General features: G+C 30.5%; 1 long non-coding RNA gene and 1 other non-coding gene across 4 annotated transcripts; both read right to left on the minus strand.

Annotated features, from left to right (window-relative positions):
* Positions 1 to 377: 377 nt before the first annotated feature.
* LOC121173818 (uncharacterized) lies at positions 378 to 7,363 on the minus strand. 3 transcript variants are annotated; one of them, XR_005889279.1, is made up of 6 exons: positions 7,148 to 7,362; positions 6,563 to 7,035; positions 5,576 to 5,722; positions 5,394 to 5,491; positions 4,462 to 4,661; positions 378 to 1,097 (listed from the first exon to the last, which is right to left on the minus strand). It is a non-coding gene; the product is annotated as an uncharacterized lncRNA (long non-coding RNA). The 3 variants fall into 3 exon arrangements; XR_005889278.1 differs by having other exon boundaries at positions 5,576 to 7,035; positions 7,148 to 7,363; XR_005889280.1 differs by lacking the exon at positions 6,563 to 7,035 and having other exon boundaries at positions 7,148 to 7,348.
* On the minus strand, positions 6,622 to 6,743 carry MIR156A (microRNA MIR156a). The gene has a single exon (NR_048594.1). It is a non-coding gene; the product is annotated as a microRNA MIR156a (primary transcript).
* Positions 7,364 to 12,386: the final 5,023 nt, after the last annotated feature.

The following is a 12,386-nucleotide window of genomic DNA, read 5'->3' on the forward strand; positions in this document are numbered from 1 at the left end:
TGATATAAAGTTGCCACAGCAAGTTGGTTCATGACATAATTAGAGATGATTTGATGGGTGTTAACACTGGTGAATATTACCTCTGGTTTGTCAAAATGATGAAGTATAACGAAATAGGCTGTATAAAAAAATGGGTAACTACAATAAAAATAAAAAATAAAAAAAACTATTATCACCTTAAGAACAATAAAGGATCCGATTAAACCAATCTTAACGAAATATTTATATATTTTGTTGTAAGAAAAGACCATCCAAGCGATCATTTTGAAAAATAAAAAATATTTTATAATATCTAGGTCTGGTTCAGGTATCATCCGGAGGAGATACGCACATCTTCAAATGAGTAAACTCCCAATAAGATCAAGAATGTAGAATGATTTTGACCCCTATTTTTACTCCATAGTCTCACAAGGTCAAATATAACATCAGTACATCACTAGTTCGACCAGTCTTTTTTTTTTCACAAACACTTTCAGTTCCATGTATACAAAACTACAACTCTGATAGCAGTTTCATGACTTGATCATCCTGTCAGTCTGTTATCAAAACGATGTGTATGTCTCCAACCACACCAGCTTGTGGCATGTCTTCTAGGGACGAGGGATGACAAGTTCGTTCATCAATCTTACTTCAACATCTCTAGCTGAGATCTCCCTTATCCAATCATATATTCAAGTTAAGATCATTACTTATAATAACTAAGCAATCAGTCATCATCAGAGACTTCACAAACTTGAGTTGCTACAAAGTATGAACCATGATTTCATATTCTTTATTTTGAGCACAGCCTCTTACTATATTGACATTGAAAATATTGCAAGCCTCCAAACTTGATAGTGTGCTATTATAGGGCTTAATGGCATTGTGTAAGGACTTGAAGGATCCTAGCCAAAACTGCAAACTGTTATATAGTGACATTTGTGCAACTCAGTCCTCATTTTTTAGATGTACGAGAGCTGAGAACTTCACGAAGTATTGACTGTCATAATGCATGTGATCAGTTGAAATAGAAGCGTTTGAGTATGCATCTTCTGTATTCATATTTTCCCCACCACTAGGTATGATGCTTAACATGTAATCAATCTTCCATTAAGTTTCTGCAGCAAAACACTTAAATGTCAAATTTCTTCATTTTGATGGTGTACGTTTGTGTATGAATCAATGTCATTTTTTTTACAAAAGTTAATGCTAATTATATGCTAAAATATGGCCACATGTCCAGTATGCAAACATGTTAGAATACCTGGATTCAGCTATGTTTAACACAATTCCCACATAACATTCAAAATAGTTCAACCACAAACTAGAATACCAATAACAGTTTTAAAGTATTATTAATTTGCAACTGTAATTGTGGCAGCAACATTTTTTGATCTGTGTGAAGACCACAACTGTGGTAGCATTTGTCAACGCCATAGATGATACAACTGATAAATTGAAACCACAAACATGCGTGTGCACACACAATGTCTCACCTACAAATAAAGAATGTTATGTATATTCTGAGTGTTTAAGAGATTCTCCAAAGCGAAAATCAATGATGAAGCAATAAAAATCATATGTATGAAAATGTTTGTCAAAAAATTTAAATTCTATTACATATCTAGCATAACACATTGTAGTTTACAGAAACTTAATGGAAAAAATATATCAGCAAACAAGACTACAAAGAATAACAGTACTATTCGATACGACATAACTGCAAAGCATGTCTTGAAATAGGGTATATTTTAACATATTAAGTGCGTGGAATTTGTTCATCAAAAAGAAATTCAAGCTTGATCATGTTTTTTTGTTTGGAAATTAAATTAAAACAAGTAAACTGTAATCCTGATAAAATTGCTTATGTAACCACAAAAGAGTATACATCATTAGGTTCAAATTCATAAAAACAAACCCCTTATATGACTTCTGAGTCAAATAATAATTAAATTACTCAAAATTTGTTGTATAAGGATCAACACAATTTACATTGAAATGTGATAAATAAAAGTTAATGTTTTCACCTCATTCCCAGTCAAATCCAGTTGATATATTTTTAGAATTGTTTTTATCTCGTAGTATTTTGGTTTATTTTATTTCTATTTTATAAATGCGAACTACGTATTCTTTAATTAGTAGCAATTTATACACAATTAAGAAATTGTCTGAAAGGGCTCATTTGAACAAGTTTAGCAAAGAAGCCTTTTACTCTTCCATTTTAGATATAAAAACCAATTGGTAAGTCTTGACCTTTATTTAAAGTTTTTGAAACAAATGATTCCTTTGAATATATAACATCAAAGCCAACTGTGTGGCAATGAGAAATCAACCCTTTCTACATACTTTCTCTCATCTAATTTAAATTTCAAAACAAAATAGTGGTCAGCATGCATAATCTTGACTAAAACCCAAGTCCCAAGTCCCAAGCCCATAAGGTTTTCGACAGGGTAAATTACAAATATATTTTATGCCTATAAGCTTTGACATAATAGCTTAAACTTCTAGATATATATGCCTAGATCATTCACATTTAATTCCTTCCTTTAATGCCTGAAAAACAAAGAAAACCTGAGGGGGTTCAATTATGCATAGGGAATTGAAGGGTTAGAATTGGATCTTATAGTGCCCTTCAATATACATTCGCCTTAAAACAATTACTCAGTTAATTGTGCAAATTCAAATGATTCAAAAATATTTATTCTGTCCTTTTAAAGACTAAAAAAAAATCAACATAGTGAAAAAAATTAAATTATGAAAAATTAATTTTAATTTGACAAGTTAAAAATTGCTCCTACAAATTGGTGGATATAAGAAAAAAAGATAAAACAAACTAATCACAAAAAAAATTTTGGATTAAAATTACACAAACTCTATACTTAGTATTTAGCCCAAAATTCTTGTGATCCTCTTGGGATGTTGAAACACATACAAAACAACATTGTATAGCAGAAAGGGTGGTTTAAATATAGTTTGGCTATTCTGATCAGGGACTTTTTCATTTTCTTTTTCCCTTGTCAAATTCACTTTTCTGTTCTTTTTTCCTTCTCTTTTGTTTTTAGAAATGCATGTATACTTATTTTATCTTCTACAAACTACTTTATTATTTGTTTCTTTTGGTTTGAACACTCCTAAGAACAGAAAAAGAATGACATTCGTGTTTCTTAATTCTCATTTTTTTTGTTTTTTTTTTTCAACCTTCAGAAAAGAAGGGATATATATAGTCAAAATTGAATGTTCATTGTTATATATTATTTAATTAGACCCACTTATTAATTAGTGTTCTTATTTTCCTTTTTTTTGTCTGACTTAGTAATGCACACAGAAATCATGACAATCTTCTTTTATGTATATATTCTTATACCTGTCATTTCTGATTTATATAATGTTTGAACTTATATATGATGAATTAAAGGACCCAAATTCAACTAAGATTAAAAAAATACAAATTTAATGCAACTGCTACAAGCCAAGCTTAGGATTCAAAGATATTGATAGAAAATAAGATGCAAAGCTATAATCCAACTAAAATAGGATATAGTTTACAAATAACTGAACCCTAATTCAATACATACATCATAAACTAATGTCAAAATTGTAAAATTGAATCTCCTCAATTTGTATATCATTACAGAAACACTTTATGTTAATAATGATAGTTTAAAACTTACAGTGAGTGGTCTCCTTATTTTTATGACAGGTATTGTAATGCATACAAGCAAAACTTGGAAATTTTGCAAAACAGCATACTCACCACCAAAAATGGTCATGAATCAGCCAAATAAATAGAACCACATTTATTAAGGTAAAATTGGCCATGTTTATTTTATTGATATTTTTCTTATTGTGATTGATCATTTGGGAGTGTGCATGAGTTAAGAATGGAATAGAACATAATTAAATGCATATCCATTCCAATCTACTCATCATTAATAAGATCTCCTTGATCATAGTAAGGTTGGGCAAAGTAAAATGTATGTTTAGATTCTAGGTAATACAAAATGTGTGTTTATGTGTGTATGCACTCATGCGTGTACCAGAGAGAAATCAAATTCAAACAATTGTTAGAAGAAATTATATCCAAGACAGAAGAAGTTAAAGACCTGAAGGTAAAGATTATTGATATACTAGTTTTTATCTTAAGATTGGTTTCTTTATACATATGTTTCAATAAGTTCAATATATATATACACGCATCAGACAGGCATCACAACCTGCTCAGAAGAAGTTCAATATATGCTTAGAGATAATGGTATATTTCAATAAGTTCAATATATATATACACGCATCAGACAGGCTCTAACAAATAATTATAATAAAATAAAACTATTTGAGCAAGCCAATTGGTAGAATAAAATGGTTGGACAAACTTCGTAATTATGGCACACAATGCAAGCAGTTTGCACAGTATGGCAAGCTAGTTCAGTAAAACTAGTAACCACAGTTCACTACCATCAGTATAAGCTTTTAAGTGACACGTACTGTTTTTTACTTCCCAGATCTCCATATCAATCGCTGGCAGTACATACAGGCATCACAACCTGCTCAGTGGTATCGTCAGCATCATCAGAGGTACCTAAACACTACCACTATTACATTGGCAGGTACTTGTTTCACCTCTCTACACCACCATCCTATGTATGCTACAGTTGGCGTTCCATTTTGTTTCCCTTGCAATTAACCTAAAGAAAAGAGATTAATTATAAGGGTTTCAAATTGAACTTTGATTAATAAATAATTTAATCGTTTTTTGTTTATTTCATCTTTTCCCCAACCTTAGAAGATCATAAAGCATCAACATTTACACCTCCATTATAATTTTGATTTCTGATACAATGAAAGAACAGAATTCCCTCATACTGCCATTGCCTAGTCTTTAGTGGGCTAATAAACAACACAACAAATATAAAGAATTCTAAAAAAGAAACTTGGGACTCGGAACATAATTTACCCATCAAATTCAAAGCAAGCATAAATTTTATTCTGCCTAGCTAACTATCTATAGACTGCTTCATTTCTTGGTTACTGATTTTCAAGTTCATGCATGACAACTAGTTAATAAATCAGCAAAATCACTTTTAAACCAAAAGCCTTCTGTTGCAAGACCGTTCAAAGTGACTACTTATCTAGTATTTCAGGCAAAAAATGAAACCAAAATATAATTAATTCAATTTCAAGTCAGAAATCAGCATGAATTGAAGATATCATCTTAATTAGTTTCCCTCTCAGGTTTGCATTTTTCAGTGTTACAACATGATATTGCAACAAAAACAAAACAATATTCATATTTTTTCATGTAATGAATGGTGATTTTTCTACATATGTTATGCACGTGTGCCATAGATATATTTAGCAGTTAGCACTAAGATGCTACACTTAAAATAAAACTCATACCATACAAAATGGTTAATTACCTGAGTGATTATAGTAGTGCTTCAAGATCTTCAGTGAGCAGTTATTCGTAACATCGACAAAGTTCTGTGCTGATGGAATCTATGTTACAAATTAAGCACTGAAAAAGAAAATGTTCTCTCAACTAAAAATTAAAGGAAATAAAGTTAAAGAAAAAACTCTGAATCGAAAAGCATGTAATAACCTGTATAAGAAAGGTTGTTGCTTGAATTCCCTTTAATCACGGTAGCAAACAAACGCTTATATAGCTGCCCAAAGGGAAAGACCAAATCTTGCCATATCTAGCTGCTTAATCAACTCTCCCAAGATTTTCCTTTACCTCAAATGAAGGCTACAAACATAATGGCATTCAAGGAGACAGATCCAAGATATATATGAAACATCTCATTCTGACCCTTCAAATTCAACACTTTAAAAATAAATAAATTTAAAACCCATGACTTGCCCTTTTATGCTGGATTCTCTTAACCTAATGAGTGCGTGGAGCACAATTTGTGGACCAAAAATGAGGGCGAGAAAAGATCTTACACTGTCGACAAGGAGCAGAAGAAGGAGAGAAAGGCAAAGAGAAAAAAACAAGGGTTTAGTGAAACTTCATCCCAAAAGGAGATTTTCCGTTAAAGTATGAATAGTGAGAATTGAGAAAAGAGCGTAAGAAGGGCGTGCCTCGAAGACCTCCATTTGGATTTCGTGTTCAAAACACCATCAAGGAAAGTACTATAAAAAGTCACGCTTTCAGTATCAGAAATAAATGGAAAAGAAATAGTAGAAAAAAACACGAGTAGATAAGGATCAGGTTATAGGGCACTTGAAACAGCAAAAGATCGATAATGATAAGCAAATACTAGTACATGAATTACTACTATACTAATATAGTATTAATAAATAGATAAGTTTGTGCACGCTTACCGCAACCAACCTGAAGAACCAGCAACCTCTCTCTCTCTATATATATATATTTTTAGTCCTCCCATTAGTATTTGTCAAACAATTAAGCACGCTTAACACAAAAGAAGGATCATGCAATACGAGTCGTTTCAAGGGCTATAATTACATAGATCCATTGACTTGCTCGGAGAATGAGACAAGTTTGTACCATAAAGGGGACTTATTTAAAGTGAGTGTGAAAACTTAAAACACAGAGAATGGAATGAAGTTAAAAGAGAGTTACACTGAGGAGGCGCTTCAAGAGTTGTGAAGTTACGAAGAGATGAGAGGAACACACCAAAAGTAAAAAAGAATGGGAAGCTGACAGATAGAGAAGTGAGCACGCACCCGCAATTGTATGCCCTCATACAAATACCACTAGCATGTGCTCACTCTCTTCTGTCAGCCTCTCTCAATCTGGTGTGAAACCTCTCTTGGATTGATATTCAATGTTTTGTTGCATCAATTTCTTGTGAGCCTTTCTTCATCATCAACTGCAAACAATTAACCATCGATCTCTTTTCTGAATTCTGATGAATGAGAGCCAAATGTCTCAACTCTGAAACCTCATAACCTCCCATTTTTGGCAATGTGATGTCCTCCACCTAGTGATCTTCATCTATATATATGCAGCAAAACCATTCACCCCAACAAGATTAGGGTTGTTTAACTTGCTTCCTTGCTTTCTGTCTCTATCCCTCATTTCCTTTTCTACAACTACCAACAAGCAAGCTTTATTTTATTTAGGAAAAAAAATATTTTTAAAGATTTTTTCTTTTCTTTTCTACTCAATTATTTTTTTTTTAAAAAAGAAAGCTTTTTGACTTACTGTGCAGCTCTACAGTGTAATATGCATCTGGGTTTGATTTGATGACTTCCAACCAACACTTAATGCTCTCATAAGATGAGAAAAATGGATCGAAGGTGATAAGTGTTTTCCTTTGGTGCAAATTGGGTGCTTTTTTTTCCCGACTTTGTAAGGTTCCTGTTGTGGAAGAGACAGGAGCTGCAAACAGAACAAAGTAGTACACGGACATAACACGTGATACCCAAATTAAACCAAAACACACTCTACAGTGAAAATAAACGGGCGCACAGAATCTAATATATCGAATGAGAATTTCTTAAATAGATTTTTTAAGTTTTTACATTATTATATCATTATAAGACATTTTATATATAATTTTATTTTAATAATAAGAAATTCTAGTAAATTTAAAAAAATCATATTTTTATATATATTTTTTAATTTTTACTTAATTATGATATTATTGTGTATTAGATAAAAAAAAATTATTACTAAGAAATAATTTCTTACCAAATATATAAATCTTATTTTTAAGAAATTCTTCCTACCACATAGATTTGTTCCAATAGAATACAAATTGTAAAAAAAAAAAAAAAATTATTCACTTAAGAAATCCTTTGAGAAATTCTATTGAAGATGTTCTAAGAACATCTACAATGAAGCACTTCTTCAAAGTTGCTTCGTTATTTTCACTTTTTTCAATACAAGCACCTCTAACCATTAAAGCTCTCCAATGAAGCAACTCTATTTAGGGGCTTCCAAGGTCTCACCAAAAAGCTTACTTCCTTTAAACCTAAATATAAACAATTTTAACTACCAGACATATGGATTAATAATTAATTCAAAAAATCTTCCTAAAAAACTCTTCAAAGTAACGTTTGTAGAATAGGAATAAATGATTCACGTGAAACAAGATTTTATTAAATAAAAGACATAATAGAAATATTATCATTAAATAAGATAAAAATTAATTAGTATTTGCTTATATTTAGGTCTAAAATTATTTTTTTTATTGCTTATATTTAGGTCCGGAGGAAGTACATCATTATATTTTATTATTAACTTATTTATTAATTTATAATTATGTTATTTATTTTTTAATTAAAATTCTTTAGTCTATTATTATTTAAAATATTTTTGGCACAATAAAAAATAAAAATAAAAACAATTAAATTATATTTTATTTAAAATGATAAAAATAACTAACCTCACACAAATAACACAACATCGAGTACACTAATTAAAATAATAACTAATTTGGTTAATTATCGCATCCAAAACGTTTCCAAATATGTTTTACAAGATCTGCTTGAAGTTGATGATGATGTCCCGAATCATTAACTTCATCTCTCCTTCGCAAGTATGGTTGAAGGACCGGATGAGGACCAATATGTATGTCAGTTGTCGATACACCATTAATGGAATGTTTATTAGAGTGGTTAAAATTACCATTATATATGTGTCATTCATCTTTTACAATCATGTTATGCAATAAAATGCATACATATAATATATGCTTGATTGGGTTCATCTCCCAAGCACACGCAAGGTCACATACAATTGTGAGCTAAGATTGAAGCACACCAAATGTGCACTCCACATCCTTTCTTGTTGCTTCTTGATGTTGAGCAAATAATTTTCTTTTATCGCCTTGGGACCTTGTGATGGTGTTCACAAGCGTCATCCATTCTGGATAAATACCATCTACTAGATAGTATCTCATGTTATATTAGATTCCATTCATTGTAAGTTGTACCATAGGGGCTTTTCCCTCCACAACTTCATTAAAAATATAGGAGATTTATTGAGCACGTTGATGTCGTTGTTTGAACCCGCAACCCCAAAATATGTATACCAAATTTATAAGTCTTGTGACACTACGACTTCAAGCACAATCTATAATGCGTGGGATCATGAATTATTTTCTCTTTGTTTCTTATTATTTTCATTCATGTATTTATCTTTTTCTCATTTTCCCCTATTTTTCTTAAATCAAATATCTCAATTATTGTGTTTAGATTCTTTGGAAAAAGAAGAAGCAAATATCTCAATTATTGTGTTTAAACTGGGAAATGAAAATTATTTTAAAAGGTTAAAAGATTTGAAGAGATTAGGTTGACAAATATCACCATTTTACTGGTTCGAGTATTTTAGCATATCTTTCTCTTTCTCTATATTTTTCACCTATTTTTACTTATCTAGCTTTTTTTAATTTCTTCTTCATTTTTTTAATTAATTTTTTTTAATTTTCACTTTATTTTTCACTTATTTCCGCTCACTTTTATTTTTCTTTATATGAAACAAAACTTCAAAGAATAATGAGTTTGCATATAGAAGGTAGATGGCGATAGAGTGGGTTGTGTGAGTGGTTAAGTGGTCCTTGACTCCTTGGTGATTTTTGAAGATTATCAATTTTCTGTAATAGAAGTTATTAGTAATATTAAGTTTCTTATGTATAAACAAGCGCACATGTTGCATTTGTTTTAGCATCTTGATATAGACCTTCTTGTATTAGAGATACTTTTGATTTTCTCTAGCTGCGGGGTATGCCCTGTTTATTGTTGTATCATTTTGGGTTTAATATAATTTACATTTTTCCCAAAAAAAAAAAAGATTTGCACACGGAATAAAGTAATATTGTTGACTATATATAATATGATGGTCATAATGGAGGAACGACCCAGTGTCTCCTTTGGGTGAGTGTGTCACAATCACAATACACTACACATGACCCCTTCTCTCTTTGAAATGTTTATTGTCTTCCTCTGAAATATCTTTTCTTCTCTTGATTAAAAAAAATTGAGAAAGAAGGCATAGGGTAAAGGCTGAAATTTTTTTTATCATTGGATTATCAATACAATAATTTGGTCTCTTCATTATTGTCCTTTTGATTAATCATCAGTCACTATATATGTAATTATATGCTTCAATGTATAGGGTCAAAGTTATCAAGTAAGTTGGCTGGATGCAACAAATTAACACCCCAAAGAAAAACAACAAAAATAATTAACACCCCAAAGAAAAACAACAAAAATGAACGCGTTCATTTTTTTTTTGCAGTGGTACATATTTGTGCATAGTGGAACTTCAACTTGAGCTGCAGGTGGCAGGATAGGTTTGTTTCTAACCATGAATTGAATTCCTTTTTTTGTGCATAGTGGTACATATTTGACCTATGTCCAAATTACAAAGTGGTAGCTACTTTTTAGGATGTAATTTTTTTCCTCACTATTTTCGGGTGTAAGGTGACTACCAAATGCGAAATCAACTATGGTCTATATTAATATAAATGCTTGTTTATGCACAAACATACTTTAGCTTTTGCTCACATCCAATCCATAAATGACAAAACATTAAACAGAATCTAAACACTAAGAGTACAAAATAATACAACAAAAAATATCAATATGCTGCCTTTGATGATAGGTTAGCAACTTAAATAAACTTTGTGTAAATTTCTTTCCTTTCTCTTTTTGTTCTTTCTTTACCTTCGTCACCATAGGAACTTCGTCACCATAGGAACGTCAATACGTGTCGTTATCTCTTGTAAACAGACTTTAGCTATAAACATGTCATTATTATTTTTCAAAAGAAAAAATAGTAAGTGTTAAATTGTTTGAGATGTCAATATACTACGTATATATAAGGAGGGTATATATTAAGAAGTAAGAACTCTAACAATAACTATATAGAAAATATTCAAAGAGAATAGTATGAATTAACTTTGGTATTACCAAATTTACAACAACTTACATACATCATTCAACTATTAAGTTAAACTTTCTTGATAAAAATAACTATAAATTTAAATCATTATATCACATTCAAATGGTCAATATAATAAAGTATAAATAAACAAGGTTAAATTATTTTGTTGGTCTCTTATACTTATTTTATGTTGCAATTTGATGGTCCTTTATTTTTCAAAAAGTTACAAAATAATATTTTATTTATTAAAAGTTATAAAATATTTCCTTAAGTAATTTTGTGTGTGTATCTTTACCCAAGTATCAAATAATGTCTTTTCTAGCTAGTTTTACTCGAGTGAACTAAATAGAAGCTTTGTCACATTCGATGCTTGGGGATCATGAGGAGAATTCTCCATGATTTGAAAACACACTACAAAGATAAACTTCTAAACTTAGAGAATTTTCAAGGATTTTATGAAAAGTAAAAATTAAATTTATACACCTTGAATTCCTAGCAAAAGAAACTTAGAACACAGACGAAGACAAAACTGATTACATAAACTCTCACAAGAGTCACCTGCAAGAGTTCCACGACTAGTTTTTACAAAAGGCCTATAAATACATAAGACTTCTCTCTGAAGACTATAAAATTATTGAACAGGTGTCTAGTTAACTTAAATTCTAAAAAACAAAGTAATTACATGCACACATCCAAACATGAGATTTAATTAAGTTTGATAAGTATACATACAACATATTACATCATTATATGTAGAATAAACCTATAATATAATTTTATAATATCATCTATGCATGTACCATAGTGCTCAGGGTGCCAACAACAAGTGACCTAAGTCCAAAGAGTAGATGTTGTGTCTTTACTCCACTCAACTTCAATATGTGTTTGTCCATAGAATATATAAGCCATGCACAACAAGTCTAATCTTTCTAAGTTTTGTTTAAAAAAAAAAAAAATTTAGCTTTGAGTTATCTCTTGTAAATCTCTAGTATTTATCTTCTTGGTTGCACAAGAGTAAGTTTAGGCCATACTCATATCCTTGCGATGAAATACGTAAATACTTTGACATTTCTTGATTTTTGTTTAAAAAAATCCTGTTGCCACCATTATGAAAAAAAAATTATAATTCGTTATTTTTGGTAACATGAATATATCCGCGTAACTCCTCCGTGTTATCATTGGATTGTAGCAGGTCAAAAACATTAAAACAAGGCAGCATTTGTGATGGTATTTTGCTTATTCATTTGTTTGGGTCTTTAAAATTATAATTTTTTTCTTAATTTTTTTATTATTTATGTAAGTTGATCCATCAATCCTCATAAAATAAAATAAAATAGATTTTTTATATATAAAAAGTCAACCTATTCCACCCTTATTTTGCAGCTAGTGGGAAACGGAAGAGTCAACCCACTATACTACTTTACATCAGAGCAATTTCTATCTCATTCAAAATATGGAGTATGAATAGACATTGAACAACCTTTTATGTCAGCAATAAAATGCAACTTACATTACTTTTGGCTTTATTATTAGGAGATGTATAAAATTAGCT

This window comes from Glycine max, chromosome 17, assembly GCF_000004515.6.
Source record: "Glycine max cultivar Williams 82 chromosome 17, Glycine_max_v4.0, whole genome shotgun sequence".
Classification (NCBI taxonomy): Eukaryota; Viridiplantae; Streptophyta; class Magnoliopsida; order Fabales; family Fabaceae; genus Glycine; species Glycine max.